General features: G+C 44.9%; 1 pseudogene; it reads right to left on the bottom strand.

Annotated features, from left to right (window-relative positions):
* The window catches only part of LOC123450738, a 98,512-nt pseudogene extending 83,333 nt beyond the window's left edge, over positions 1-15,179 (bottom strand).
* Between the last annotated feature and the right edge of the window lie 10,739 nt (positions 15,180-25,918).

Raw genomic sequence — 25,918 nt, 5'->3', positions numbered from 1 at the left:
CTCTTCCTTAAGGTTCCCGTTAAGGAACGCTGTTTTGACGTCCATTTGCCAAATTTCATAATCATAAAAGGCGGCAATTGCTAACATGATTCGGACTGATTTCACCTTCGCTACGGGAGAGAAAGTCTCTTCGTAGTCAATTCCTTGAATTTGTCGAAAACCCTTTGCGAAAAGTCGAGCTTTATAAACGGTTACATTACCGTTTGCATCAGTCTTCTTCTTGAAGATCCATTTATTTTCTATGGCTCGCCGATCATCGAGCAAGTCCATACTTTGTTCTCATACATGGATCCTATCTCAGATTTCATAGCTTCAAGCCATTTGTTGGAATCCGGGCCCGCCATCGCTTCTTCATAGTTTGAAGGTTCACCGTTGTCTAACAACATGATTTCCATCACAGGATTGCCGTACCACTCTGGTGTGGAGCGTGCTCTTGTGGACCTTCGCGGTTCAGTAGTAACTTGATCCGAAGCTTCATGATCATTATCATTAACTTCCTCTTCTGTTGGTGCAAGCGCCACAGGAACAATTTCCCGCGACGCGCTACTTTCCTGTTCGAGAGGGGGTGTAATTACCTCATCAAGTTCTACCTTCCTCCCACTTACTTCTTTCAAGAGAAACTCTTTCTCTAGAAAGGATCCGTTCTTGACAATAAAAGGTTTCACCTTCGGATCTAAGATAGAAGGTATACCCAATAGTTTCCTTAGGGTACCCTATGAATACGCATTTCTCCGCTTTGGGTTCGAGCTTTTCTGGTTGAAGTTTCTTCACATAAGCATCGCAGCCCCAAACTTTAAGAAACGACAACTTAGGCTTCTTACCAAACCATAGTTCATACGGTGTCGTCTCAACGGATTTAGACGGTGCCCTATTTAAAGTGAATGTTGCAGTTTCTAATGCGTATCCCCAAAATGATAGCGGTAAGTCGGTAAGAGACATCATAGATCGTACCATACCTAATAAAGTGCGATGACGATGTTCAGACACTCCGTTGCATTGCGGTGTGCCAGGCAGCGTCAGTTGTGAAACGATTCCACACTTCCTTAGGTGTGTGCCGAACTCGTGACTCAAATATTCTCCTCCACGATGAGATCGTAGACACTTAATTTTTCTGTCACGTTGATTCTCGACCTCACTCTGAAATTCCTTGAACTTTTCAAACGTCTCAGATTTGTGCTTCATCAAGTAGATATACCCATACCTACTCAAATCATCGGTGAGAGTGAGAACATAACGATAGCCACCGCGAGCTTCAAAGTTCATTGGACCACACACATGAGTATGTATTATTTCCAATAAATCGGTTGCTCTCTCCATTATTTCTGAGAATGGAGTCTTAGTCATCTTGCCCATGAGGCACGGTTCGCACGTGTCAAATGATTCAAAGTCAAGTGACTCTAATAGTCCATCAGTATGGAGCTTCTTCATGCGCTTAGCATCGATATGACCAAGGCGGCAGTGCCACAAGTATGTGGGACTATCATTATCAACTTTACATCTTTTGGTACTCACTCTATGAATATGTGTAACATCACGATCGAGATTCATCAAGAATAAACCATTCACAAGCGGAGCATGACCATAAAACATATCACTCATATAAATAGAACAACAATTATTCTCTGACTTAAATGAGTAGCATCTCACATTAAGCAAGACCCTGATACAGTATTCATGCTCAAAGCTGGTACTAAATAACAATTATTAAGGTTTAAAACTAATCCCGATGGTAGATGTAGAGGTAGCGTGCCGACGACGATCACATCGACCTTGGAGCCATTCCCGACGCGCATCGTCACCTCGTCCTTGGCAAGTCTCCGCTTATTCCGCAGTTCCTGCTTTGAGTTGCAAATGTGAGCAACAACACCAGTATCAAATACCCAGGAGCTACTACGAGCGCTCGTAAGGTACACATCAATAACATGTATATCACATATACCTTTAACATTGCCGGCCTTCTTGTCCGCTAAGTATTTGGGGCAGTTCCGCTTCCAGTGACCTTTTCCCTTGCAATAGAAGCACTCAGTCTCAGGATTGGGTCCATTCTTTTTCTTCTTCCCGACATCTGGCTTACCGGGCGCGGCAACGGCTTTGCCGTCTTTCTTGAAGTTCTTCTTACTCTTGCCCTTCTTGAAACTAGTGGTCTTGTTGACCATCAACACTTGATGCTCTTTCTTGATTTCTACTTCTACAGACTTGAGCATCGAGTACAACTCGGGAATGGTCTTATCCATCCCTTGCATGTTGTAGTTCAGCACAAAACCTTTGTAGCTTGGTGGGAGAGACTGGAGGATTCTGTCAATTATAGCATCATCCAGAAGTTCGACTCCAAGTGAAGTCACACGACCGTGTAACCTAGACATTTTGAGTATGTGCTTACTGACAGAACTGTTCTCCTCCATCTTACAGCTAAAGAACTTGTCGGAGACTTCATATCTCTCGACACGAGCATGAGCTTGAAAAACTAGCTTAAGCTCTTAGAACATCTCATATGCACCGTATTGCTCAAAACGCCTTTGGAGCCCCGTTTCCAAACTGTATAACATGCCACACCTAACCAGAGAGTAGTCATCACTCCACGTTTGCCAGACGTTCAGAATGTCCTCGGCTGCTGCGGGAGCGGGAGGGTCACCTAGTGGTGCATCAAGGACATAAGCCTTTTTAGCTGTTTCAAGGATGATGTTCAAGTTGCGAACCCAGTCCACATAGTTGCTACCATCATCTTTCAGCTTGTTTTTCTCTAGGAATGCGTTGAAATTGAGGTTGACGTTGGCCATCTACAATATTTATAAAGACAACTTTTAGACTAAGTTCATGACAATTAAGTTCATTTAATCAAATTAAGTATGAACTCCCACTTAAATTGACATCCCTCTAGTCATCTAAGTGATACATGATCCATGTTGACTAACCCGTGTCCGATCATCATGTGAGACGGACTAGTCACCATGGTGAGCAACTTCATGCTGATCGTATTGAACCATACGACTCATGTTCGACCTTTCAGTATCTTGTATTCGAGGTCATGTCTGTACATGCTAAGCTCGTCGAGTCAACCTAGGTGTTTCGCGTGTGTAAATCTGGCTTACACCCGTTGTATGCGAACGTTAGAATCTATCACACCCGATCATCACGTGGTGCTTCGAGACAACGATCCTTCGCAACGGTGCACACTTAGGGGAATACGTTCTCGAAATTTTAAGAGGGATCATCTTATTATGCTACCTCGTTCTAAGCAATAAGATGAAAAACATGATAAACATCACAATGCAATCATATAGTGACATGATATGGCCATTATCATCTTTGCTCTTTCGATCTCCATCTTCAGGCATCGCATGATCATCATTGTCACCGGCGTGACACCATGATCTCCATAATCATGATTTGCATCATCGTGTCTCCGTGAAGTTGTCACGCCAACTACTACTATAACTACTACTATAGCTAACCGTTAGCATTGAAGTAAAAGTAGTAAGCACATGGCATTGCATCTCATACAATAAATTAAGACAACTCCTATGGCTCCTGCCGATTTTCATACTCATCGACATGCAAGTCGTGAAACCTATTACAATAACATGATCATCTCATACATCATACATGCAACATCACAACTTTGGCCATATCACATCACATGTCAAACCATGCAAAAACAAGTTAGACGTCCTCTAATTGTTGTTGCAAGTTTTACGTGGCTGATTTGGGTTTCTAGCAAGAACGCTTTCTTACCTACGTGAAAGCCACAAAGATGATATGCCAAAGCTATTTACCCTTCATAAGGACCCTTTTCATCAAATCCAATCCGACTAGAGTAGGAGAGACAGACACCCGCTAGCCACCTTTATGCACAGTGTGCATGTCTGTCAGTGGAACCAGTCTCACGTAAGAGTACGTGTAATGTCGGTCCGGGCCGCTTCATCCCACAATACCGCCGGAAAAGAATAATACTAGTAGCAGCAAGCAATTGACAAATCATCGCCCACAACCTTTTGTGTTCTACTCGTGCATAGAATCTACGCATAGAAAACCTGGCTCGGATGCCACTGTTGGGTAACGTAGCATAAATTCAAAAAAATTCCTACGCATATTCAGATCTTCCTATGGAGAGACCAGCAACGAGAGACGGGTGAGTGCATCTTCATACCTTTGAAGATCGCCAAGCGGAAGCGTTGATAGAATGCGGTTGATGGAGGAGTCGTACTCGGGGCGATTCAGATCGCTGTGTGATTCTGATCTAGTGCCGAACCACGGCACCTCCGCGTTCAACACACGTATAGCCCGGTGACGTCTCCCGCACCATGATCCAGCAAGGAGGAGGGAGAGGTTGGGGAAGATCTCCGGCAGCACGACGGCGTGGTGTCGATGGAGAGACGAGGTCTCCCGGCAGGGCTTCGCCAAGCATCGACACAGAGGAGGAGAAGGAAGAGCAGCGCTGCGCCGAGGGATAGGAAGATTGGTCTCTCCAACAGCCTAAAGTGCCCACTATATATTGGGGGGGGGGGCTGCGCCCTCCCGAGGGTTTCCCTCTCCTGGGAGGGGCGGCAGCCCTAGATGGGAGGAGGTGCGGCGGCCAGGAAGGGAGGAGGGGTGGCGCACCCTTTTGGTGGGCCTTAGGCCCACCTGCGCTAGGGTTTCCCCCTCTGCCCTCTTCTTGCGCCATGGGCTGAGTGTCGGGGGCGCACCAGCCCACCTAGGGGCTGGTTCCCTCCCTCACTTGGCCCATCTAGCCTCCCGGGGTGGTGGCCCCTTTCCGGTGGACCCCCGGGGCCACTTGCGGTGGTCCCAGTGGTCCCGGTACGTTACCGGCGATGCCCGAAACACTTCTGGTGTCCAAAACCATCAGTCCTATATATCAATCTTTACCTCCGGACCATTCCGGAGCTCCTCGTGACGTCTGGGATCTCATCCAGGACTCCGAACAACTTTCGATAACCTCGTATAACAATTCCCTATAACCTTAGCGTCATCGAACCTTAAGTGTGTAGAGCCTACGAGTTCGGGAGACAGGCAGACATGACCGAGACACCTCTCCGGCCAATAACCATTAGCGGGGTCTGGATACCCATGGTGGCTCCCACTTGCTCCACGATGATCTCATCGGATGAACCACGATGTCAAGGATTCAATCAATCTCGTATACAATTCCCTTTGTCTGTCGGTATAGAACTTGCCCGAGATTCGATCGTCGGTATACCTATACCTTGTTCAATCTCATTACCGGTAAGTCTCTTTACTCGTTCCGTAGCACGTCATCGTGTGACTAACTCCTTAGTCACATTGATCTCATGATGATGTTCTACCGAGTGGGCTCAGAGATACCTCTCCGTCACGCGGAGTGACAAATCCCAATCTCGATTCGTACCAACCCAACAGACACTTTCAGAGGTACCCGTAGTGCACCTTTATAGTCACCCAGTTACGTTGTGACGTTTGATACACCCAAAGCACTCCTACGGTATCCGGGAGTTGCACAATCTCACGGTCAAAGGAAAAGACACTTGACATTAGAAAAGCTTTAGCATACGAACAATACGATCTAGTGCTATGCTTAGGATTGGGTCTTGTCCATCACGTCATTCTCCCAATGACGTGATCCCGTTATCAATGACATCTAATGCCCATGACCAGGAAACCATGATCATCTATTGACTAACGAGCTAGCCAACTAGAGGCTTGCTAGGGACACATTGTGATCTATTTATCCACACATGTATTACTGTTTCCTGTAAATACAATTATAGCATGAACAATAAATGTCACAGCCCTAGCTTTCATTTGTTTGCCAAGAATTCATGCATGCATTATAAAAACTTTGATGTTGAAATAGGAAGTGATCAAAACCCCAATGATTTGAAAAATTGACAACAAGGCAATACAAATTAATACCTTAAAAGGGACCAAGAAAATGTTCCAAATACTTGGCAAAATAGTGATAAAATAAATTTGTCAAACCAAAATTGTAAGTCAGAGAAACATTTTGAAATGGATTTTTGATTTGACGAAATAGCTATTTGGAATGGAATTATTTTGATTCCTTCTATTTTAAAGTTTCAAAAATGTCAAAACTTTTATGTGGCATTGGATATTATTATCTCTGTCACATAATAACATTTTAGGGTTTTATTTTGGTCAAACAATTTATTTTAAAACCTAAATCTAATTGCCAGAAAGAAATAAAAATAAATTAGAAAAGAAGAGAGAGAGAGAGAGAGAGCTACCTGGCACCTACCTGGTCCAGCCCAGCCCACTAGGGGCACGGCTGTCTTCTTCCTCCTGCCAGGAGAAGAAGCAGCTACGTGCCAACGCGTCGACGAGCGCGGCCACGTCCCGTGGCCACCTCCTGCTTGCCCGACCCACCTCTTTGTTTTAAAATAAATTTCCTACGCGCACGAAGACCTATCATGGTGATGTCCATCTACGAGAGGGGAAGAGTGATCTACGTACCCTTGTAGATCGTACAGAAGAAGCGTTAGTGAACGTGGTTGATGTAGTGGAACATCCTCACGTCCCTCGATCCGCCCCGCGAACAATCCCGCGATCAGTCCCACGATCTAGTACCGAACGGACGACACCTCCGCGTTCAGCACACATACAGCTCGACGATGATCTCTGCCTTCTTGATCCAGCAAGAGAGACGGAGAGGTAGAAGAGTTCTCCGGCAGCGTGACGGCGCTCCGGAGGTTGGTGATGACCTTGTCTCAGCAGGGCTCCGCCCGAGCTCCGCAGAAACGCGATCTAGAGGAAAAACCGTGGAGGTATGTGGTCGGGCTGCCGTGGAAAAGTCGTCTCAAATCAGCCCTAAAACCTCCGTATATATAGGTGGGAGGGAGGGGACCTTGCCTTGGGGCTCAAGGAACCCCAAGGGGGTCGGCCGAGTCCAAGGGGGGAGGACCCCCCCCCCCCAAACCGAGTTGGACTTGGTTTGGTGGGAGGGAGTCCCCCTTCCTTCCCACCTCCTCCCTTTTTTTTTCTTTTCTCTTGATTTTCTCTTCTTGGCGCATAGAGCCCTTTTGGGCTGTCCCACCAGCCCACTAAGGGCTGGTGTGCCACCCTCAAGGCCTATGGGCTTCCCCGGGGTGGGTTGCCCCCCCGGTGAACTCCCGGAACCCATTCGTCATTCCCGGTACATTCCCGGTAACTCCGAAAACCTTCCGGTAATCAAATGAGGTCATCCTATATATCAATCTTCGTTTCCGGACTATTCCGGAAACCCTCGTGACGTCCGTGATCTCATCCGGGACTCCGAACAACATTCGGTAACCAACCATATAACTCAAATACGCATAAAACAACGTCGAACCTTAAGTGTGCAGACCCTGCGGGTTCGAGAACTATGTAGACATGACCCGAGAGACTCCTCGGTCAATATCCAATAGCGGGACCTGGAAGCCCATATTGGATCCTACATATTCTACGAAGATCTTATCGTTTGAACCTCAGTGCCAAGGATTCATATAATCCCGTATGTCATTCCCTTTGTCCTTCGGTATGTTACTTGCCCGAGATTCGATCGTCAGTATCCGCATACCTATTTCAATCTTGTTTACCGGCAAGTCTCTTTACTCGTTCCGTAATACAAGATCCCGCAACTTACACTAAGTCACATTGCTTGCAAGGCTTGTGTGTGATGTTGTATTACCGAGTGGGCCCCGAGATACCTCTCCGTCACACGGAGTGACAAATCCCAGTCTCGATCCATACTAACTCAACGAACACCTTCGGAGATACCTGTAGAGCATCTTTATAGTCACCCAGTTACGTTGCAACGTTTGATACACACAAAGCATTCCTCCAGTGTCCCTGAGTTATATGATCTCATGGTCATAGGAACAAATACTTGACACGCAGAAAACAGTAGCAACAAAATGACATGATCAACATGCTACGTCTATTAGTTTGGGTCTAGTCCATCACATGATTCTCCTAATGATGTGATCCCGTTATCAAGTGACAACACTTGCCTATGGCCAGGAAACCTTGACCATCTTTGATCAATGAGCTAGTCAACTAGAGGCTTACTAGGGACAGTGTTTTGTCTATGTATCCACACAAGTATTGTGTTTCCAATCAATACAATTATAGCATGGATAATAAACGATTATCATGAACTAAGAAATATAATAATAACTAATTTATTATTGCCTCTAGGGCATATTTCCAACAGTCTCCCACTTGCACTAGAGTCAATAATCTAGTTCACATCACCATGTGATTCCAACGAATCCAACACCCATATAGTTATGGGGTCTGATCACGTCTTGCTCGTGAGAGAGGTTTTAGTCAACGGTTCTGAAACTTTCAGATCCGTGCGTTCTTTACAAATCTTTATGTCATCTTATAGATGCTGCTACTACGTGCTATTCGGAAATGCTCCAAATATCTACTCTACTATATGAATCCGTTTCACTACTCATAGTTATTTGGATTAGTGTCAAAGCTTGCATCGACGTAACCCTTTACGACGAACTCTTTAACCACCTCCATAATCGAGAAAAATTCCTTAGTCCATTTGTTACTAAGGATAAATTTTGACCGCTGCTAGTGATTCAATCATGGATCACTCTCTGTACCTCTGAACAGACTTTGAGTCAAGGCACACATCAGGTGTGGTACACAACATGGCATACTTTAGATTCTACGGCTAAGGCATAGAAGACGACCTTCGTCTATTCTCTTTATTCTGCCGTGGTCGGGTTTTGAGTCTTACTCAAATTCACACCTTACAACGCAACCAAGAACTCCTTCTTCACTGATCTATTTTGAACTCCTTCAAAAACTTGTCAAGGCATGCATCTTGTTGAAACTTCTATTAAGCGCTTTCGATCTATCTCCATAGATCTTTGATGCTCAACGTTCAAGTAGCGCAATCTAGGTATTCCTTTGAAAAACTCCTTTCAAACAACCTTGTATGCTTTACAGAAATTCTACATTACTTCTGATCCACAATATGTCAACCACATATACTTATCAGAAATTCTATAGTGCTCCCACTCACTTCTTTGGAAATACAAGTTTCTCATAAACCTTTTACAAACCCAAAATCTTTGATCATCTCATCAAAGTATATATATTCCAACTCCGAGATGCTTGCACCAGTCCATTGAAGGATCGCTGGAGCTTGCATACTTGCTAGTATCTTTAGGATCGACAAAACCTCCTGGTTGTATCACATACAATGTTTGCTCAAGGAAACCGTCGAGGAAACAATGTTTTGACATCCTACGTGCAATATTTCATAAATAATGCATCAACAACTAACATAATTCTAACAGACCTTTAGCATCGCTACGAGTGAGAAAATCTCATCATAGTCAACTGTTTGATCTTGTCGAAAACATCTTTGCGACAAGTCGAGCTTTTCTTAATAGTGACTTATCACCATCATCGTATGTTTTCCTTTAAAGATCCATCTTTACTCAATAGTCCTATGACCATCAAGTAATTATTCCAAAGTCTACACTTTGTTTTCATCCATGGATCCTCTCTCGGATTTCATGGCTTCCAGCCATTTGTCGGAATCTAGGCCCACCATCGCTTTCTCCATAACTCGTAGGTTCACTGTTGCTCAACAACATGACCTCCAAGACAGGGTTACCATACTACTCTGCAGCAGTACGCGACCTTGTCGACCTACGAGGTTTGTAGTAACTTGATTCGAAGCTCAATGATCACCATCATCAGCTTCCACTTCAATTGGTGTAGGCGCCACAGGAACAACTTCCCGCGCCCTGCTACACACTGGTTGAAGTGATGGTTCAATAACCTCATCAAGTTCTACTACCCTCCCACTCATTTCTTTCGAGAGAAACCTTTCCTCGAGAAAGGATCCGTTTCTAGAAACAAACACTTTGCTTTCGGATCTGAGATAGGAGATGTACCCAACTGTTTTGGATACCCTATGAAGAAGCATTTATCCGCTTTGGGTTCGAGCTTATCAGACTGAAACTTTTTCACATAAGTGTCGAAACCCCAAACTTTCAAGAAACGACAGTTTAGATTTCTCTAAACCTCAGTCTATACCGTGTCATCTCAACGGAAATACGCGGTGCCCTATTTAAAGTGAGTGCGGTTGTCTCTAATGCATAACCCATAAACGATAGTGGTAATTCGATAAGAGACATCATAGTATGCACCATACCAAATAGTGCGTGGCTATGACGTTCAGACACATCATCACACTATGATGTTCCAGGTGGCATGAACTGCGAAACAATTTCCACATTGTCTTAACTGCGTACCAAAACTCGTAACTCAGATATTCATTTCTATGATCATATCGTAGACAGTTTATCCTCTTGTTACGACGAACTTCACTCTGAAACGGATTTGAACTTTTCAACATTTCAGACTTGTGATTCATTAAGTAAATACTCCTGTATCTACTCAAATCGTCAGTGAAGTAAGAACATAATGATATCCACTGCGTGTCTCAGTACCCATTGGACTGCATACATCAAAATGTATCACTTCCAACAAGTTGCTATCTTATTTCATCTCAATGAAAACAAGGCCTTGCTCATGTGGTATGGTTTGCATGTCACTAGTGATTCGAAATCAGGTGAGTACAAAGATCCATCAGCATGGAGCCTCTTCATGCAATTTATACTAACATGACTCAAGCGGCAGTGCCACAAGTAAGTGGTACTATCATCATTAACTCGTATCTTTTTGGCACCAATATTATGAACATGTGTAACACTACGATCGAGATTCAATAAACCATTGAAGGTGATTATTCAAGAAAATAGAGTAACCATTATTCTCTTTAAATGAATAATCATATTGCAATAAACACGATCCAATCATGTTCATGCTTAACGCAAGCACCAAATAACAATTATTTAGGTTTAACACCAATCCCGATGGTAGAGGGAGCATGCGACGTTTGATCATATCAACCTTGGAAACACTTCCAACACGTATCGTCACCTCGCCTTTAGCTAGTCTCCGTTTATGCCGTAGCTTTCATTTCGTGTTACTAATCACTTAGCAACCGAACCGGTATCCAATACACTCATGCTACTAGGAGTACTAGTAAAGTACACATCAACATCATGTATATCTAATATACTTCTCTTGACTTTTGCCAGCCTTCTTATCTACCAAGTATCTAGAGTTGCTCCGCCTCAGTGACTGTTCCCCTCATTACAGAAGCACTTAGTCTCGGGTTTGGGTTTAATCTTGGGTCTCTTCATTAGTGCAGCAACTGTTTTGCCGTTTCACGAAGTATCCCTTCTAGCCCTTGCCTTTCTTGAAACTTAGTGGTTTTACAAACCATCAATTATTGATGCTCCTTCTTGATTTCTACTTTCGTAGTGTCAAACATCGCGAATCGCTCAAGGATCATTGTATGTATCCTTGATATGTTATAGTTCATCATGAAGTTCTCTCACCTTGGTGGCAGTGACTTTGGAGAATTATCACTATCTCATCTGGAAGATTAACTCCCACTTGATTCAAGCGATTGTCGTACTCAGACAATCTGAGCACACGCTCAACGATTGAGCCTTTCTCCTTTACTTTGTGGACAAAGAATCTTGTCGGAGGTCTCGTACCTCTTAACAAGGGCACAAGCATGAAATCACAATTTCATCTCTTTAGAACATCACTTATGTTCTGTGACGTTTTACAACGTTTTCGACGCCTTGCTTCTAAGCCATTAAGTATTTTGCACTGAACTATCGTGTAGTCATCAGAAATGTGTATGTCGGATGTTCATAGCATCCACAGACGACGCTCGAGGTGCAGCACACCGAGTGGTGCATTAAGGACATAATCCTTCTGCTCAGCAACGAGGACAATCCTCGGTTTTACAGACCCAGTCTGCAAAGTTTTGATACTATCAATTTTCAACTAAATTTTCTCTAGGAACATATAAAAACAGTAGAGCTATAGCGCAAGCTACATCGTAATTCGCAAAGACCATTAGATTATGTTCATGACAATTAGTTCAATTAATCATATTACTTAAGAACTCCCACTCAAAAAGTACATATCTCTAGTCATTTGAGTGGTACATGATCCAAATCCACTATCTCAAGTCCGATCATCACGTGAGTCGAGAATAGTTTCAGTGGTAAGCATCTCTATGCTAATCATATCATCTATACGATTCATGCTCGACCTTTCGGTCTCATGTGTTCCGAGGCCATGTCTGCACATGCTAGGCTCGTCAAGCTTAACCCGAGTGTTCCGCGTGCGCAACTGTTTTGCACCCGTTGTATGTGAACGTTGAGTCTATCACACCCGATCATCACGTGGTGTCTCGAAACGACGAACTGTAGCAACGGTGCACAGTCGGGGAGAACACAATTTCGTCTTGAAATTTTAGTGAGAGATCACCTCATAATGCTACCGTCGTTCTAAGCAAAATAAGGTGCATAAAAGGATTAACATCACATGCAATTCATAAGTGACATGATATGGCCATCATCACGTGCTTCTTGATCTCCATCACCAAAGCACCGGCACGATCTTCTTGTCACCGGCGTCACACCATGATCTCCATCATCATGACCTCCATCAACGTGTCGCCATCGGGGTTGTCGTGCTACTCATGCTATTACTACTTAAGCTACGTCCTAGCAAAATAGTAAACGCATCTGCGAGCAGAAACGTTAGTTATAAAGACAACCCTATGGCTCCTGCCGGTTGCCGTACCATCGACGTGCAAGTCGATATTAACTATTACAACATGATCATCTCATACATCCAATATATCACATCACATCGTTGGCCATATCACATCACAAGCATACCCTGCAAAAACAAGTTAGACGTCCTCTAATTTTGTTGTTTGCATGTTTTACGTGGTGACCATGGGTATCTAGTAGGATCGCATCTTACTTACGCAAACACCACAACGGAGATATATGAATTGCTATTTAACCTCATCCAAGGACCTCCTCGGTCAATTCCGATTCAACTAAAGTTGGAGAAACTGACACCCGCTAGTCATCTTTGAGCAACGGAGTTACTCGTAGCGATGAAACCAGTCTCTCGTAGGCGTTCGAGTAATGTCGGTCCGAGCCGCTTCGATCCAACAATACCGCGGAATCAAGAAAAAGACTAAGGAGGGCAGCAAAACGCACATCACCGCCCACAAAAACTTTTGTGTTCTACTCGAGAAGACATCTACGCATGAACCTAGCTCATGATGCCACTGTAGGAGAACGTCGCATGGGAAACAAGAATTTTCCTACGCGCACGAAGACCTATCATGGTGATGTCCATCTACGAGAGGGGATGAGTGATCTACGTACCCTTGTAGATCATACAGCAGAAGTGTTAGTGAACGCGGTTGATGTAGTGGAACGTCCTCACGTCCCTCGATCCGCCCCGCGAACAATCCCGCGATCAGTCCCACGATCTAGTACCGAACGGACGACACCTCCGCGTTCAGCACACGTACAGCTCGATGATGATCTCGGCCTTCTTTATCCAGCAAGAGAGACGGAGAGGTAGAAGAGTTCTCCGGCAGCGTGACGGCGCTCCGGAGGTTGGTGATGACCTTGTCTCAGCAGGGCTCCTCCCGAGCTCCGCACAAACGCGATCTAGAGGAAAAACCGTGGAGGTATGTGGTCGGGCTGCCGTGGAAAAGTCGTCTCAAATCAGCCCTAAAACCTCCGTATATATAGGTGGGAGGGAGGGGATCTTGCCTTGGGGCTCAAGGAGCCCCAAGGGGGTCGGCCGAGTCCAAGGGGGGAAGACCCCCCCCCCCAAACCGAGTTGGACTTGGTTTGGTGGGAGGAAGTCCCCCTTCCTTCCCACCTCCTCCCTTTTTTTTTTCTTTTCTCTTGATTTTCTCGTCTTGGCGCATAGAGCCCTTTTGGGCTGTCCCACCAGCCCACTAAGGGCTGGTGTGCCACCCTCAAGGCCTATGGGCTTCCCCGGGGTGGGTTGCCCCCCCCAGTGAACTCCCGGAACCCATTCGTCATTCCCGGTACATTCCCGGTAACTCCGAAAACCTTCCGGTAATCAAATGAGGTCATCCTATATATCAATCTTCGTTTCCGTACTATTACGGAAACCCTCGTGACGTCCGTGATCTCATCCGGGACTCCGAACAACATTCAGTAACCAACCATATAACTCAAATACGCATAAAACAACGTCGAACCTTAAGTGTGCAGACCCTGCGGGTTCGAGAACTATGTAGACATGACCCGAGAGACTCCTCGGTCAATATCCAATAGCGGGACCTGGAAGACCATATTGGATCCTACATATTCTACGAAGATCTTATCGTTTGAACCTCAGTGCCAAGGATTCATATAATCCCGTATGTCATTCCCTTTGTCCTTCGGTATGTTACTTGCCCGAGATTCGATCGTCAGTATCCGCATACCTATTTCAATCTCGTTTACCGGCAAGTCTCTTTACTCGTTCCGTAATACAAGATCCCGCAACTTACACTAAGTCACATTGCTTGCAAGGCTTGTGTGTGATGTTGTATTACCGAGTGGGCCCCGAGATACCTCTCCGTCACACGGAGTGACAAATCCCAGTCTCGATCCATACTAACTCAACGAACACCTTCGGAGATACCTGTAGAGCATCTTTATATTCACCCAGTTACGTTGCAACGTTTGATACACACAAAGCATTCCTCCGGTGTCCGTGAGTTATATGATCTCATGGTCATAGGAACAAATACTTGACACGCAGAAAACAGTAGCAACAAAATGACACGATCAACATGCTACGTCTATTAGTTTGGGTCTAGTCCATCACATGATTCTCCTAATGATGTGATCCCGTTATCAAGTGACAACACTTGCCTATGGCCAGGAAACCTTGACCATCTTGGATCATCGAGCTAGTCAACTAGAGGCTTACTAGGGACAATGTTTTGTCTATGTATCCACACAAGTATTGTGTTTCCAATCAATACAATTATAGCATGGATAATAAACGATTATCATGAACTAAGAAATATAATAATAACTAATTTATTATTGCCTCTGGGGAATATTTCCAACACCTTCTCCACCCCTCTCTAGCTCCCCTCCATCTCTCTCTCGCCCTCTCCCACCATGGCCGAGCCTGCTTGTCGCCGTCGATCGTCGTAGCCGTGGCCACCAGCCCCCTCTAACCCAGCTGCTGTGCCCCAGAGCCCCGCCGTGCTCCTCCTCGTCTCCTGGAAAAAGGAATCTAGCCTGGAGGCCCCCTATCATCGCCTTGCCGCCATCTTCTCCACCTCCGATTGCCGGACCTCTTCCGTCGATTCACAGCATATGAAGCAACCCCGAGCTTGCCGTCGACGCCATAAGACTTGCGGTGAGCTCCGGAGACGTTTCCCCCTTGCCTCGCTGTCGTTCCCCTCTCCTAGCACCCCGTGCCACCGGAGTCCGAAGATCGTTGCCGCCGGCCATGGCGCGGCCGTGGCCAGTGCCACCTTGGGCCGCTGCCGAGCACCTCCCTGTGCTCTCCGCGCCCGCAGGAAGCCGTAGCCGTCTTCAACTCCTTCTTCCGTGCCCCGTAGGCTGTTCCCCACCGTGGCTGAACTCTGGCGACCGCTCCGCTCGTCGCCGGCTATGCTCCGGTCCACTCTAGCCCGAGCCGTTGCCCCCGCTAGATCAGGTGCTTCACCAGCTCTCTGTAGCCGTCAACCGCGTGCAAAATGGGCCTCTGTAGCGCCGTTTAGTTCATCTCCGGCGAGCCTCCACTGCGCCCGTGGTCGCCGCCGGCCAGGCTCCGGTAGCCCCTGACGTGGCCAGCCTAATTAGCCTAACTAACCCCCTACAGCCAGTGACAGAGGGCCCCACGCGTGGGTCAAACCCCACTTAGTGCGGGTCAACTCGGGATTAGCCCTGGCTCACTGACGTGTGACCCCCACACATCAGGTTTGACTCTGACCAGGCGCTGTTGACTGCAGACGCAGTGATGACATCACAGTGATGCAGTAATAGCTTTTGTGATTTAATTTAAATCCAGGAAATTGCTAAAACTTGTAAAAATCATAGAAATTAAAATATAACTCGGATGGAAATAATTTATATATGAAAAAGGATCAGAAAAATCCAAAGAATCTGATTATGGCATTTTCATGCTGGTTTGAGAAAGATAACAACATCAAATAGGAAAATGATGAATAGGGTAAATCTAATAAATAGTTTGGAGTTGGAATTTGATTCCTATTTGAATTCCACTTCAATTAATATGATCAAACATTGAACTAGCAAAACCAGTACCTCAAATTGCCATCTTCATGCATGTTAAAAACAAGTTATACGTGAGCATCAGGTCGAATCAATGAAAAGGGTATCCGGAAAATACCTTGTTGAAGTGATGTTTGAATCCTGATTCAAATCCAGCTTCAACCTAAGAAATGGTAGCTATATTGGCCCTGTCACATTTCATCTCCATTTCTTGATCATGCATCATAGTGTTGCATTTCCGTGAAGTAATTGTTGTTCCTTTCTTGTTTGCCGGTGTTGTTCCCTCTCGGTAGACGATGGTTCCGACGATGTGATCGAGGACATTGATGAAGACTCATTGCTATCCTCATACGTGTCAGGCAAGCAAACCCCCTTGAGCATATTGATATAAACCCACTCTCTCGCTCCTGCTCTCTTTTACTGCAATAGGACAAACACGATTCAACTGTACATGTTATCGGTAGTTGAACCCATTCCTCTGCATGACCTGATTTTGTCACAGTATATAGTTGAAACCATTGAGCATGAGTAGCAACTGCTTGAACCTTGTTGTTCTTACTCATCCATGCTTGCTCACAATGTCTGCTATGTTTAGAGTCGTGTTGGGTCTGATCCATCTGGCTGATGAATCGGAATGGTTGTGTTCATGTCCTACAGTGTGAGAGTAAAATTGTGAATTCGATTTGGTAAAGGTAGCAATGAGAGGCCATGTAGGAGTATATGGTGGGTTGTCTCATTGGGACCGTCCTTAAGAACTGAGTTCTGTGTATGTTATCCAAGACAAGATACTACCGTGCATTGGGCCCTGAAATATGACCCCGCTCGGCTTATTAATTGCCTAGATCCCTGTCCAGGAGTTGCAATTAGTTTCTGGTGTTTGTAGGAAAAGTGTTGGCGGCCGTGTTTAGCTCTGCCCGATGGGGTAGGCTTCTCTGCGGTAGATACACAGTGGCACAGTGTACCAAGTGGCACCCGGATGGTGGGCTTGGGAACCCTGCGCACATCATTTGGGGCCGTAGAGGAAACCTCGGCCGGACTTCCTTGCAGGTTCAGTCTCAAATAGGCGATAAACCTGGACTAGGGTCTTGTGTGGTTAACGCTCGTGGCCGACACCCACGCCAGTGCTTCCACTTGAAGGTTGACGAGATGCATGACGTGCACATGGTGATAAGTGGTGGGAGCGTGTGTGAAGAAGTATACCCCTGCAGAGTGATTTAATCTGTTTGAATAGCCGGGTCCTCAGATATGGACTACTTGGAAGCATTACGTGGTACATAGACAACTTAAATGGATACTCTAAAACATGCAAGATAAGTGTGAGTGCTATGGAAGGCTTTCTCATAGGGAGACGAGAGTGGATCCATAGTGGTGTATTGCATTGGTGAATATGTGGACTCGTGTGCGCTATCCCACCTCAAAGAAAGAACTTGTAGTCGTAGTACACATTAGCCAAGAGTCAAAGCTGGCTTGCTGAAATCAAACCACACAATCCTTCCATTGAAACATGATGCATATGTAGATAGTTGTGATGTAAGTCTTGCTGAGTACCTTTGTACTCATTGTTTCTTTATTTATGTTTTTGCAGAGAAGTTTTAGACTCATTATAAGGTGCTACGCGATGTGTTCGATGTTGACCGGAATAGCTTGGGAATCCCAGACAGAGGTCTGGCTCCTTTGGTAGGGTCGTAGTAGCTTTTCAGGCTCTTCCATCCACTTTTAGTAGATGTGTGTACCCAGACATGATTTGCTTCCGCTTGTTGTTTGTATGACTTGAGTGTCGGGTCACGGGACCCCTGTTTGTAATAACACACTATATTGATTCTTATGAGTCCTTAATAAAAGCTCGAGTCATAGAGTTATGTTGTGATGCCATGTTGTATCTACACATATCGTGCATATTGTGTGTATGTTATGAAATGCATTATATGTGTGGGATTCGACACCTAGTTGTGTGCCTTTAGTAGTACTCTTTATAGGGAAATGCCTTTTTGTGCTTCTATCGAGCCTTGGTAGCTTGCTACTGCTCTAGACACATTGATTGACCGGCGTGTATCCTTCTTTGCTGTTGTGTCTGTCCCCTCGGGGAAATGTCACGCGGTGTAATGGAGTCCTTGTAGCTTGCTACGACTCGTCTACACACGCTGTTGATCGACACCTGCTTTGCAGGGTTATGTATGCCTATCCCTGTACGGATGTACCGCTTGGGTTTATAACTAGTCATGTCGACCCAGGTTCTTTGTCGTTTGAACGCTAGCAACATATTCATATACGTGAGCCAAAAGATGCAAACGGTCCCGGCCAAGGTAAGGTGGCAGCCGTGGAGTTTACCGTGCGTGAGGCCGCAAAGTGATGTGATGTGTTACAGGCTGGGTTCTTATGACTCAGGATCGGGGTCCCGACAGCTTTGGTATCAGACCTTGACTGCTTGTAGGATAACCAAGCCAAACTGGTCGATGTTGAGTCTAGCAACTCTTTAGTTATTTAAGGGAATTGTTTGTGGAAGGGAACGTAAGGCTCTTTTTACTCCTTTCCTTGTGTCATTCTTATTCTGAGTCACCCTCTTCTTTATTCCACGGGGTTTAAGAATTAGGATTTTTCATCTAATCATTAGGATGACGAGTTATGATGCTGGAGACTTATAGAAAAGTTGTTGTCTTCCTGGATCAGTGTCTCCATAAGAATTCAATTGTTATGTTGTTAGTTTTCTCGCAGGTTGCCTCATATTTCATGCCCGTACAGCCGTTATGCTGTCAAGTTTTCCAAAGTTCCCAAATAATCTGATGCAATTGCAAATTCCTTCCTCTTATTTCCAATGTCTTTGGCCAGATAAAGCACACTAATCATTGTGATGAGGTACTTTATTACCTCGACCTATTGTTGAAGTATTAGGAAACCATGTCACCTCGAAAACCACCCAATAGTCTAGATGTGTGCTATGTATTCTAGTGCGATAATTCCGGCCATCATTTTTGGAAACATCTCGTGATGTTATTTAGTTTTTAGGTATTCTATTTCTGGGTCTTTGAATCCAAGGATCATTCTGCTCATCTCTGTTGATAGTGTTGCTAGTTTCTTTAGAATGATTAGTAACCTTGTTTTAGCTCCCAAGGTTCATGGTATATCATTCTTCCAACACCATGAATCATCTTTGGCAGAAGTTCTCCGTGAACTAATGATCATAAAAAGAGTGCTCGTGATGAGTTCTCTACTCCATATCGTGATTCTGCCTACTTCACCCTTCTGCATGGGTTATCTGGAAGAATTATGTTGAACCCGTTCGACATTCTAATCCATGTATCCACAACTCAAGAAACCATGTGCTCTTGAGTTGGCCCTATCTAGTTGTATTCTGACCTTCATCCATGAGAGGATAGTCAAGAGTAGTTGTGCATTCTTGTTATCAATGTCTTCTATTCCTGTGGTCTGTCAAGTTGTGCTATTTCCAATTGACTGGGAGAAGTAAACTTCAGTACCTCATCCATTTCTTGGATTGGGTCAAAGTAGTTATACTCTGCAGATCAAAATGCCAACCCAGCTTTTGTTCTGTTCTATCTTGGAGCATTACCCTCTTTTTGTCAAGAGTGTTGTGAGAATTGCACCATCTCTTAGGAACTCTTGATGTAGTGATACTTCTCGCTATCATTGTTCATTCCTCGGTTTTTGTGTTGGTTGTAACCGGAATATCGACAAGTGAACCATGATGTGTGAAATCAATACTCCTAGCAATGCCATTGTTTAGTAGTTAATGGACAATAAATTCACTCTTATGGTGATGATGATTGAATCGTCATCCTAAGATTGACCGTGCTACCTAGTCCATGTTTCATGGTGCACTTTTCGATCGATGGGATAGGATTGTGCCAATCCCTTGCTCTATTGATCACATCATCTTGCCCTGAAAAGCGAGATTGTTCCCGAGCTTAATAATATATCGGTGGTTCGTGATTTTCCGAATATCTTCTCGGAAGTATTACCAGGTTGTTTCCTGACTGTTATGATAGAGCTCGTGATCAAGTTGGTTTCTTTATAAGCCATCTTCTCCAAGAATCCGTGTTGGATACCCCGAGCTAGTTGGTTAAGCTAAACAACAACTTGGAGAGTTGGAAGATAAAAGCTTCGCCTAAACTTAGTTCAATTTAAAGGGATATCTTTCTTGTTGTGTGAGTCTGAAAAAGATGATATTTTCATCGGTTGATCCATGTGATCAGTTGTTGCATATATTATCTTGTACAATCTTGATTTGAGTATGGGCTATTGTCAAATCAAACTCAGAACCAAAGATTTTCGTAACGGTGTCTTACTCAGGGTTTTCCTTGAGCCTACACTATTGTATTCTTTGATCTCACCAATGCTATTATCTTCCTCACATAGTTGCGGAAATCCATTTATATGGGTATCTTGATGAACTGTTGTTGAGCCCATTAGCAACACCTTGTCTTCTCCATAACTTATGTTGGACATTAAGTTAGTGTTGGAAACTTTTAAGACATTGTCTTCATGTCTATTCATGAAGTATATGTTAGGTGTAAGGAGTGACTTCCTCTAGTTCACGTGCATTTGATGTAAGTTGTCGCCGTGAATTCGAGATAAGCTGTTTTGTTATCTTCGGAATCATCCCAAATCAGTCATGCATGTGCGAAGTATGATGTGGTTTGATAGCTTTGCAACCTCTCTCTCCATATGTATTTCCTAGCACACCAAGCCGCTGATTGATTTGTTCAAGGAAAAGAAGTTAGGTGTTATTCCCGAAGGGCCCAGACAGACATGCACATGGCTTCGTTATCCGCAATGATGGTTCCCGTCCAGAAATCGGTAGCGTTTTGTTGTAAGACTTTTCATGTGGTCATCATTGTCTTGGGCAGTGTGTTCACATGTGTCTTGCAATCCAGCTCATGTTTTGGAGTTGGCTTTCGTAGTTCATTTCCCGAGAATGTCGCAACGTTATCTCGTCGATTTGTGTTGCAAACCTTCTTTTCAGACGTGCTGAGTCTGAAGCATCATGTCACCAACCGGAGCTGAATCTCAGGCTGTTATAATGGTTGGAACTTTCCCAAGAATTATAATATTGGTCTCTATGTAACCCGGTAAAGTGGTGAAATGGCTAACACACCTAGCCGGAAGACTTGATATTATAATATCTTGCATCAGCAATCTTAGTCATCTTCCATGAGGTTTTTGTATGACTAATTTGGGAAGTTGTTCCTCATGGACTCCCTTTGAGCCCCGAAGTCCGACCTATACTTGATGTGCTAGATATCAAGCATTACCTATAATTGGGTTGTGCTGGTACATCAAGGAGAACATTAGAAGCGGAGTGCTAAATGTCTCTTGGTCGATCAACCAGATTTCGTTTCCTTGGTATAGCTAAGGTGAAATCCGAGGAAGTGTTGTCTTCCTTTGCATCTGCATCCTCCATCACTGTTTATCATGGTAGTATGTTGTGTCACCAAGATCTTGGCACAGATATTGGTAAAACTTTGATGAATATGGAAATGCTCAAGTTCTTGAGAGCACGCTCAGACACTAGGTTATATCCTCGGTAATACTTGGAATGTGCCTTCCGTTCGCCGACTTGTTCTATAACTCTAGTTTCTTTCCAACTGAGTATGCCATTCTTTCAAATTCGTTCAACAATCATTTGTGAATTGCCTTACTCTGGTATGAAGAGTTTCAATGATCTTTGGATCAAAAGTAATTCTTTTTGCCACTTAAAGAAATACCTCTATGAGTCATCTTCTAAGGTGCCCCGTTATGGTATGAAGGGCAATCTAATCCTTGCTACTTTGAAACCTCGTCACCATCTGTCTTAAGCATGGATTTGTTGCCTACCAATTGAACCTCTGTAATATGTCCCATTCCCTCATCCCTGTTATGTGTATAGTGTCTCAGCTCAAGGGACGTTTCCACGTCTAATTATAAAAATTGGTCTTGAGTTGCTCGATCTTGAGGAGATCGAATCTTGTAGAGCCTTCCTGTTCTTTTGTCGTCGAGCTAGATGAAGATCTCAAAGACAAAGATGTCAAGATCAACATGATGCGATGAATCAATATCCTCGAGAGGAGCAAATGGATCGTGAAGATTGTGATAGTGTAGTGTCCCCTCTTCCTCTTCCCGACTACGCTTGAATCTCGGGACGAGATTCTTGTTTAGTGGGGGTGAGTTGTCACAGCCCTAGCTTTCATTTGTTTGCCGAGCATTCATGCATGCATTATAAAAACTTTGATGTTGAAATAGGAAGTGATCAAAACCCCAATGATTTGAAAAATTGACAACAAGGCAATAAAAATTAATACCTTAAAAGGGACCAAGAAAATGTTCCAAATACTTGGCAAAATAGTGACATAAAATAAATTTGTCAAACCAAAATTTTAAGTCACAGAAACATTTTGAAATGGATTTTTGATTTGACCAAATAGCTATTTGGAATGGAATTATTTTGATTCCTTCTATTTTAAAGTTTCAAAAATGTTGAAACTTTTATGTGGCATTGGATATTATTATCTCTGTCACATAATAACATTTTAGGGTTTTATTTTGGTCAAACAATTTATTTCAAAACCTAAATCTAATTGCCAGAAAGAAAGAAAAAGAAAATAGAAAAGAAGACAGAGAGAGAGCTACCTCGCACCTACCTGGTCCAGCCCAGCCTACCTGGGGCACGGCTGTCTTCTTCCTCCTGCCAGGAGGAGAAGCGGCTGCGTGCCGACGTGCCGGCGAGCGTGGCCACGTCCCCTGGCCACTTCCTGCTTGCCTGAGCCACGCAGACGGCAGGGATGAGTACCCCGTGCACGCCTCTTCCTTCTCCACCCCTCTCTGGCTCCCCTCCATCTCTCTCTCGCCCTCTCCCACCATGGCCGAGCCTGCTTGTTGCCGCCAATCGTCGTAGCCGTGGCCACCAGCCCCCTCTAGCCCAGCTGATGTGCCCCAGAGCCCTGCCGTGCTCCTCCTCATCTCCTCGAAGAAGGAATCAAGCCCGGAGGCCCCCTGTCATCCCCTCGCCGCCATCTTCTCCACCTCCGGCCGCCGGACCTCTTCCGTCGATTGACAGCATATGAAGCAGCCCCGAGCTTGCCGTCGATGCCATAAGACTTGCGGTGAGCTCCTGATCCGTTTCCCCCTTGCCTCGTTGCCGTTCCCCTCTCCTAGCACCCCATGCCACCGGAGTCTGAAGATCATTGCCGCCGGCCATGTCGCCGCCGTGGCCAGTGCCACCTAGGGCCGTTGCCGAGCACCTCCCTGGGCTCTCCGCGCTCGCCGGAAGCCGTAGCCGTCTTCAACTGCTTCTTCCGTGCCCCGTAGGCCATTCCCCACCGTGGCCGAACTCTGGCGACCGCTCCGCTCGTCACCGGCGATGCTCCGGTCCACTCTAGCCCGAGTCGTTGTCCCCGCTAGATCGGGTGCTTCGCCAGCTCTCTGTAGCCGTCAACCGCGTGCAAAATGGGCCTCTGTAGCGCCGTTTAGTTTATCTCTGGCGAGCCTCCGCCGCGCCCGTGGTCGCCGCTGGCCAGGCTCCGGTAGCCCCTGACGTGGCCAGCCTAATTAGCTTAACTAACCCCTAGAGCCACTGACAGAGGGCCCCACGCGTGGGTCAAACCCCACTTAGTGCGGGTCAACTCGGGATTGGCCCTGGCTCACTGACGTGTGGCCCCCACACGTCAGGTTTGACTCTGACCAAGCACAGTTGACTGCTGACGCAGTGATGATATCACAGTGACGCTGTAATAGCTTTTGTGATTTAATTTAAATCCAGGAAATTGCTAAAACTTGTAAAAATCATAGAAATTAAAATATAACTCGGATGGAAATAATTTATATATGAAAAAGGATCAGAAAAATCCAAACAATCTGATTATGGCATTTTCATGCTGGTTTGAGAAAGTTAACAACATCAAATAGGCAAAATGATGAATAGCGTAAATTTAATAAATAGTTTGGAGTTGGAATTTGATTCCTATTTGAATTCCACTTCAATTACTATGATCAAACATTGAACAAGCAAAATCAGTACCGCAAATTGCCATCTTCATGCATGTTAAAAACAAGTTATACGTGAGCATCAGGTCGAATCAATTAAAAGGGTATCCGGAAAAATACCTTGTTGAAGTGATGTTTGAATCCTGATTCAAATCCACCTTCAACCTAAGAAATGGTAGCTATATAGGCCCTGTCACATTTCATCTCCATTTCTTGATCATGCATCATAGTGTTGCATTTTCGTGAAGTAATTATTGTTCCTTTCTTGTTTGCCAGTGTTGTTCCCTCTTGGTAGACGATGGTTCTGACGATGTGATCGATGACATTGATGAAGACTCATTGCTATCTTGAGACGTGTCAGGCAAGCAAACCCCCTTGAGCATATTGATATAAACCCACTCTCTCCCTCCTGCTCTCTTTTACTACATTAGGACAAACATGATTCAACTCTACATGTTATCGGTAGTTGAACCCATTCCTCTGCATGACCTGATTTTGTCACAGTAAATAGTTGAAACCACTGAGCATGAGTAGAACTGCTTGAGCCTTGTTGTGCTTACTCATCCATGCGTGCTTACAATGCCTGCTATGCTTAGAGCCGTGTTGGGTCTGATCCATCTGGATGATGAATCAGAATGGTTGTGTTCATGTCCTACAGTGTGAGAGTAAAATTGTGAATTCGATTTGGTAAAGGTAGCGATGAGAGGCCATGTAGGAGTACATGGTGGGTTGTCTCATTGGGACCGTCCTTAAGAACTGAGTTCTGTGTATGTTATCCAAGACAAGATACTACCATGCATTGGGCCCTGAAAATATGACCCCGCTCGGCTTATTAATTGCCTAGATCCCTTTCCAGGAATTGCAATTAGTTTCTGGTGTTTGTAGGAAAAGTGTTGGCGGCCGTGTTTAGCTCTGCCCGATGGGGTAGGCTTCTCTGCGGTAGATACACAGTGGCACGGTGTACCAAGTGGCACCCGGATGGTGGGCTTGGGAACCCTGCGCACATCATTTGGGGTCGTAGAGGAAACCTCGGCTGGACTTTCTTGCGGGTTCAGTCTCAAATAGGCGATAAACCTGGACTAGGGTCTTGTGTGGTTAACGGTCGTGGCCGACACCCACGCCAGTGCTTCCGCTTGAAGGTTGTCGAGATGCATGACGTGCACATGGTGATAAGTGGTGGGAGCGTGTGTGAAGAAGTATACCCCTGCAGGGTGATTTAATCTGTTCGAATAGCCGGGTCCTCGGATATGGACTACTTGGAAGCATTACGTGGTACATAGACAACTTAAATGGATACTCTAAAACATGCAAGATAAGTGTGAGTGCTATGGAAGGCTTTCTCGTAGGGAGACGAGAGTGGATCCATAGTGGTGTATTGCATTGGTGAATATGTGGACTCGTGTGCGCTATCCCACCTCAAAGAAGGAACTTGTAGTCATAGTACAGATTAGCCAAGAGTCAAAGCTGGCTTGCTGAAATCAAACCACACAATCCTTCTATTGAAACATGATGCATATGTAGATAGTTCTGATGTAAGTCTTGCTGAGTACCTTTGTACTCATTGTTGCTTTATTTATGTTTTTGCAGAGAAGTTTTAGACTCATTATAAGGTGCTACGCGATGTGTTCGATGTTGACCGGAATAGCTTGGGAATCCCAGACAGAGGTCTGGCTCCTTTGGTAGGGTCGTAGTAGCTTTTCAGGCTCTTCCAACCAATTTTAGTAGATGTCTGTACCCAGACATGATTTGCTTCCGCTTGTTGTTTGTATGACTTGAGTGTC

This window comes from Hordeum vulgare, chromosome 4H, assembly GCF_904849725.1.
Source record: "Hordeum vulgare subsp. vulgare chromosome 4H, MorexV3_pseudomolecules_assembly, whole genome shotgun sequence".
NCBI classification, from domain to species: domain Eukaryota; kingdom Viridiplantae; phylum Streptophyta; class Magnoliopsida; order Poales; family Poaceae; genus Hordeum; species Hordeum vulgare.
Note: the sequence above shows the minus strand (reverse complement) of the source record. Positions and strands in the feature narration are given on the sequence as shown.